This window comes from Rutidosis leptorrhynchoides, chromosome 11 (assembly GCF_046630445.1).
Source record: "Rutidosis leptorrhynchoides isolate AG116_Rl617_1_P2 chromosome 11, CSIRO_AGI_Rlap_v1, whole genome shotgun sequence".
Lineage (NCBI taxonomy): Eukaryota > Viridiplantae > Streptophyta > Magnoliopsida > Asterales > Asteraceae > Rutidosis > Rutidosis leptorrhynchoides.
In genome coordinates, this window is record NC_092343.1 from 36,668,070 (window position 1) to 36,675,235 (window position 7,166).

Genomic DNA, 7,166 nt, shown 5'->3' on the forward strand with positions numbered 1-7,166 from the left:
CTCTCCTATATCTTCTACAACACATCTCTCTTTTATTGGTTCTTTCAATTTGAATATATTGAACCAGACCACTAAAGGTAGTTATAAGCCTACTGAAATATAACATAAAGAGCTTTTTTTCATACATTGTTATTTAATACGTAGTAGTATTATTTATGTTGTAGTATAAGCCTTATATAGTACGAAAAAAGACCCAAATTTTATTAACTTCAATATTGCATAGCCCGGGTTAAAGTCAAAGAACAATTAAAAAATGTTTGCATAAACATGGTCAAAAAATTCTAGATATACATCATGACTGCAATTGTATCAGGTTATACAAACCTAAAGGTTACTTACTTTGGGTACACTTCTATTAACTTGAAAACCATTGTTGACATCCTACATCATTTTAGCAGTAGAACCAATAACCTTGTTACCGGCCTTTGACCCACAAGGTTTGCATCCAAAAAGTGAACCATCCTTCATAAAATAATAATCTTACAATAATTGTTCCGATTGTTGCTTCGCATGTGAACGGGCGAATCTGCAGTCATAGAAGAATAATTTGTTGGACAATGTATAAGTCTGTGTGCAAAGGAACTATTTGGTATCCTAATCTTTGCTAGAGAATGATCGGATTTTTCAACTAATGGGTAAATAAAAAATTTGTTTAATCAAAAACTATGGCATTATATAAGCTTCAGATAACTCCATATAGATGAAAATCAAGATAGTACCACTGACATTAGTAAAATAAATTTATACCACAATAATAATAATACTCAAAAGGAGTATAAGCCTATGAAACCGAAATGTGAATGGACAAATCAAGAGAATAAACTATTAATAATTGTTGCAATAATATGGCTGTTAAATGTAAATGTCGTAATATCGTAGTTTTGGTTTAAGTGTGTTGTACCTTGTATGTGTTTAGGTTTTGAAGTATGGGATATTGTGTATCTGTTCTTATTCTTTTCTTTTCCGGCGTCGGCAAATTGTTCGTTGTCCAGCTCAAGTAGCGGACGGTCTTCAAACTTACTTTTGTACCTGCACAACATCTGCACAAAAGTATGATAAAACAACATTTATAAAATAATAATAAAGACAAATGAATACCACACAACGAATACAAAATGAGATCAAAAACGTACCTACAATATTTGAACTTCGAACAGTCGGAAAAGTGCTTGAATCATGAACCATGGACTTACCAGAAGCAAGCAGAAGTACCAACATACTTATCTCGGTCATTTCATAAATAGCCTTTTATATATAATGCAGTTCAAATTGTCCTGTTTCAAGCTTGCATCCAACTGTAAATTTTCAATTAATAAGGTCTGAATGTATGAAATGAACATTAGATTAAACCACTATCAGACCCAAATTTATGAACCAACTCAAGTCATGAACACTATGTAAGTGAAATTTCAAGCAATAAATGTGATCTATTGCTCCCTTAAAAGGTCAAAGAAATTTGATATGAGTAAAAAATAAAAGGAGAAAAGTTGATGATGATACCGTATTTAACGGGTGAGAAAGTAGTTTTCGTTCAAGCTTCTCAATCTAATCAACCAAGTCGACCAACTCACATTCTTCTATTCTCATTTGCTTTCAAACCCAAAAACCGACTAAAATTCAAGTAGTTGCAAATAAATAAAATAAAAATTCACACAATTTACATACTTACTATAAAATTTCAAAATCACACTATTTCCAGCCCGTGTATAGCCAATAGAACTCTGTACCGTGCTTAGTTTGAACGCATATCATTAGGTGTTATTTCGTGCTTGCTCAATGCTCAAGGGCAGTTGAACAGGTACCTTCAGTTCGATTTAGTATACATCACATATTTAACTCATCAAGTAAAAAATAGATATTAATAGGCATGATTATTAAGGGAGCTGGTAGTATCAAGTAACTGTAATTTGGCCATTTGTAATCCAAACTGATCATATAACCCATCAACCCTCCTCATTTGGCCACCACTACACGTGCCACATGACCATAGTCTGCCATTCAATCACCAAAAACAATCTCTACGCTTTATAACCTTATGCAACGGTGTCTCATCCGTCACACGTTTGCAATAAATTCTTCCAGCTACACGCGAAAGAAATTTTTAAACAAATTTCACTAACTCTAATTTGCAAAAGCAGTTGAGAATTATGTCAAAACAATGTTTAAAGGTGCCATCTTTGGGTCGATCGCATAACTAACACAAGATTTGATCCAGATTCCATCACCTACATGATACAATTTTTGTAATTTAGTGTCCCTTTTACCTCAAAAACAGAAAAAGTGGAAAAGAAAGAAGAGAGAAATTGAAGGTCCTGATAATCTTTTGGGTCAAGTTCCAAATATTTTCCAAAATGGTTAAAGACCATATTGAAACACATAACCAACAAACATTGACAAACATGTTTTAGCGTATCAAATTCAAAAGACTACACCAATTTAAGCAGTGTAACCTGGATCAAATCATCTACAAAGATAAAAAATTTTATAAGCAAAAACTGAAAACAAACCTAATCAAACCAACTCGCAAGCCAGAGAAATCACAAATCCATTAAGAAGCCCAGTGTCGGCATCTCAACGAAAAAATTGAGGATACTTCCACCTTTCTCAATGTTCTAAGCACCAAAAAGGAAAAATTGAGGATAAAGATACGCTACAAAACGTACATACTCTACGTCATATGCACATTATATAACACAGTTTCAATAAAGATTTAGATTAATTGTTTGTCACGGGTGTACTAATTGAATAGTGAATACTACACACCAAAAAAAGAAGTTAACGCTTTATACAACTAACATCGGCTCACAACAGAAAACACACACATACAACATATGCAACGTTAATTAGAGTTAGTGATACAAAAAAATTTGACTTACACAATTATAAGAATCCAAATTTAAAATTACTAAGCAGATAACAAAAATATAAAACTTATTGTACAAATTTACAGTAAAGTAGCTATATACAAAACTAATCGTCAACATAAATTGCAAAATAACATACAATTATCAAATCCAGTTGTAACTATTATGAGTTATATAGACATACGCAGCAGTTGTAAAACCTAATTAAGGTCCATCGAATAGTTAATTTCGCAAAACGAATTGTCGAATAACGCTCTGCTTTGATCAAACCCTAACACTAATAAAAAATGTTTATAAATAATCATAAGGTTCATACTTAAATTATAAATTGATAGATAGATATATACAAATAAGTATCAAACAGGTTTGAATCCAAACTAAGGCATACACCGCTGCAAGGACGGCTATAGCAGCGACGGTAGTGACGGCGCTGGATTGTCTTAGCCGTCGGTGACTACGGTTGTTTGAGTCCATCCACCTCAATCCGGATGTATGATGATGAACATTGTTTGATGATGAACACTTGAATGTAATCAGATGTATGTACATAATGGTTGGGTATTGTGCGGTGGATTTTAGATGCGATTTTGTTAACCCTAATTTAGTGTTTTTGGAAGGTGGCAGTTTTTAATCTGTAATTTTACGGGGACACGTGGACTAATTATTAAAAACTAGAAAAGGCTGGCCGCGCGTTGCGGCGTCATACAAAAGTGTGACTGCAACCCGTAGGCGTGCCCAAATCAGCCTGTTTGCGCACTGATTGCTATTCTCTAATGGTGATCCTAATGTGATGTGATTACAAACCTATTACATGCTACTTTGAAACAACTGAATGCTATAATTACTTTAAATGAGATGATTGTCCATTAATTCCTCCAATACTTTTCTTGTTCTCTTGAAATCAATGTTGACTGAATCCATCTGTTGAGAAAAATTGCTCCTTTCAAAGCTAATAACCTCTTATGTTTGAATATGGTCTTCTTCTACTTGACTACAACTCAATACATAAGTCAACTCTACCATTCTGTTAGAAATAATAAAATAACAAAACAAAATCAATTAAATATTTTTGAAATTGACCAAATATAACTAAAGCAAATGTCACCGAACAATAATTAATTTTTGAACACTTCATTTCACCTCAAAGTACATGATAACTTGTGTGTTACTGTACAGAAAGAAATGGAAGTTTGTGTAAGGTTACTTTTAAAATCAATCCACATTCCTCTTGATGTCATAGCTTTACGAATGGCCTTTAAGACTTCAAGCTCGCTATAGAGCTTAGAAACGCACTGGTACATGTGCGTGACTGCACCCTGCTGCCCGCGTTGTAACTACCTGTGAAATGAGTATGATTTGAGGAAGGAAGCTGGATGGGCAAAGATTTCACTAAATCAAACTTACATAAAAACGAAACCGCCGATTGAAAAACTTAAATAGATACATAAACAAATATCATATATTGATTGACAAATAATAATCATAGAATAAAAAGAAGTGTTACATGAGGAATACCTTGAAGCGTTTGAGACGGTGGAGATGGTGGTGGCGAGAACCACAACGGCAGAAACTCGGGGACTACAATCAACAGCATCATAGATGCGAAAATTTGAGATCATTCTCATGAACCCTAATTCGTACTGTAAATATGCAGATGATTCTAACAAAACCAAAAAAAAAATTACAATTTCTTACCACAACAAAAATTCGGTTGACTTTCACTGTTTTTAGGCCTCATGTGGATTGGCCGTTGTTCTGACTTCATCAATATCATCTTGTATACATCCAATGTAACCTGTTGAATATCAATGTTAGATATTAGTTAAAAATTCATTTACATATATATGCGATTGTAGCAGGGTTGAGTAAATCTCTCGACAAATATTTATATTAGTGTGCCAATAGCTTCAAACCCTTCAACCCTCTTGACCCATAAAAAGCACACCAGTTTACCGAAATTCTTTGGATCCTAATATAAACTTCTATTAACAACCAAACAGATAATCATATTTTGTAACACTATTAATATGAAAAGCAGCCACTATGATAAAAGTGAATGCAAAGATATACCTTCAGGCTTTAAAGGAAGAGATTACAGATATCGACGGACGCTTCCTATCTACTGTACAAACCAATAGCTGCAAACACTACTGTAGTGCCGCCTCAGATGACACCAGCTGCAATTCCTGCTAACAAATAATATAAGCATTCAATAGAAATTTCAGTGGAAATTTAACCCAAACAAAAATCAACAAATTAATCCAACAATTGGTCTACATTGTTAATTCAAACATAAAGCACAATCCGGTAAACAATTACATAAAAACCCTATTTAATACCTGCAACATCCAAATTTCACATTTAAAATCTTAAATTTTTTTTTTTTTTTTTTTTTTTTTTTACAATCCAATCGCTCGGAACAACATAGGGCAGTAGCAACCTGAATCAAAACCTAAAAAAAAAACGACAACCTCATAGCAAACCTAACAGCATATTTAACATATTACAAAGGAAAGACATCTCATTATAAATTAAATAGTCATTTACCAAATGAACAGCAAAAACAGAGAACATCAACTTCAAAAGCAAGTCAGCCCAAAAAAAAAAAAAAAAAAAAAAAAAAAAAAAAAAAAAAAAAAAAAAAAACTGGGGAATATGTTTTAAAAAGTCAGCGAAATTGTATAGCTATCATGACCAATCATGACCTGTAGTTGTGAAGCCAACACAATATGAGTCATTTACCTTAAGGTTCTAGAAAAATGTTCCAAAATGTTACCTCTAGTTGTATAGGTTGTACACTATCATCACCTCCTGCATAGATTAAGGGTCAAAATCAAAATGATTTTGCGAACGTCCGTAGCCCCTTTAATAATAAGGAAAACAAAGTTCCTGAACAACATGCACTAAAGAAATTATATAACAAACATAAAAATATTGAAAGCATAAAGCAATAAGAAAACATCATGCAATTATCAAAACAGTTACGATTATTAGAACCTGCAAATAATCGAAATTCAGTGTATTTTCAGCTGGATTGGAGTCAAATGTAGAAAACTAAAAGAATTGAGGCTCAGACATGTGTGTAAAACCAAGCAAGAGAACATGAATCGCCATGGCTGCAAACTGTAGGTTGCCCCGCCAAGATACGAAACCATTTTTCTCATTGCTTGATTAAACTCCAACAAAATCATCATCACAGCCTACCGAAACCTCAAAACAATAGTACCAGCAATCTCTTTTGATAAGATTAACAAACCTTAGGAACTTCTCATTTGTGAAAAATTGAAGAGATATGATGCTCAGATATATGTGTAAAATCAAGCAAGAGAACATGAATCGCCATGGCTGCAAACTATAAGTTGCCCCGCCAAGATACGAAACATTTTTTTCTAGTTGCTCGACTGAACCGCAACAAATTCATCATCACGGCCTTTTTATTAATCTTATTTGTTATGAATCTCATTCATAATCAGTAAGCTGAACACAACAGCTTCTCAGGTGAAGAATGTGCAATACAGCTTATTGTGCAATGCAAGGCAAGAGTACCACCACTCACAACCTGTAATGATATGAAATTTATAATCAATGACATTAATTTACTTATTTACTGCTACAATATATGTAGTAGACCAAATTTATATATCCTTATTTTTTCCGCAATTCATCTAAAATATATACAGTAAATATCAGAGAATCAAATAATCAAATTTGATAGACATATAACAAATGTTCACATCAGTTAATAATTACTTCATAAGTTAATCATACAATCAACTTACTGATTATGATCCTAAATATGGACTGCAAGCTTAAAAATATTTTATTAACCAAGAACATCCAATGTCCCGTCAAATACACTTGCACCAGCAACAATATTCGTTTGACGCATCTAATTCAAGACTATGCAAATGAAGAAATTACACAGCAAGCTTGAAACAATTAATTAAAATATTAACAAACCTACATTTTAACATACAATCAACAAACATATAGAGCAAGAACTAATATATTTGTACCAATTTATTTGTTACCAACACCACTTTTGATATAAATCTATTAAAGATCCAAATATCAAACAATAAGGTGATCAAATAATCATTTTTTCTACAATTAATTTATTATAAGCATAGAAAATAGCATAGGAGATATACCATTCATCATTTACGAAGGCGACGGGACCATTAGCACAGCAACAGCAACAAAACAAATGACGATTTAGATCAACAGTCGCAAACCCTAATTTCATAGCGAAATCTTCAATCAATTAAAAGGTACAGATGCAAACCGTAATTAAAAAAACCA

At 32.8% G+C, this 7,166-nt stretch overlaps 1 long non-coding RNA gene across 9 annotated transcripts; it reads right to left on the minus strand.

The window, feature by feature from the left end:
- Nucleotides 1-198: 198 nt before the first annotated feature.
- Nucleotides 199-3,449, minus strand: LOC139876787 (uncharacterized). Of its 9 annotated transcripts, none has more exons than XR_011768291.1 (6): nt 3,227-3,449; nt 2,508-3,141; nt 1,501-2,225; nt 1,134-1,295; nt 902-1,040; nt 199-526 (listed from the first exon to the last, which is right to left on the minus strand). It is a non-coding gene; the product is annotated as an uncharacterized lncRNA (long non-coding RNA). The 9 variants fall into 9 exon arrangements; XR_011768293.1 differs by having other exon boundaries at nt 2,508-2,612; nt 3,212-3,449; XR_011768298.1 differs by having other exon boundaries at nt 1,501-1,802; nt 1,902-2,225; nt 2,508-3,449.
- Between the last annotated feature and the right edge of the window lie 3,717 nt (nt 3,450-7,166).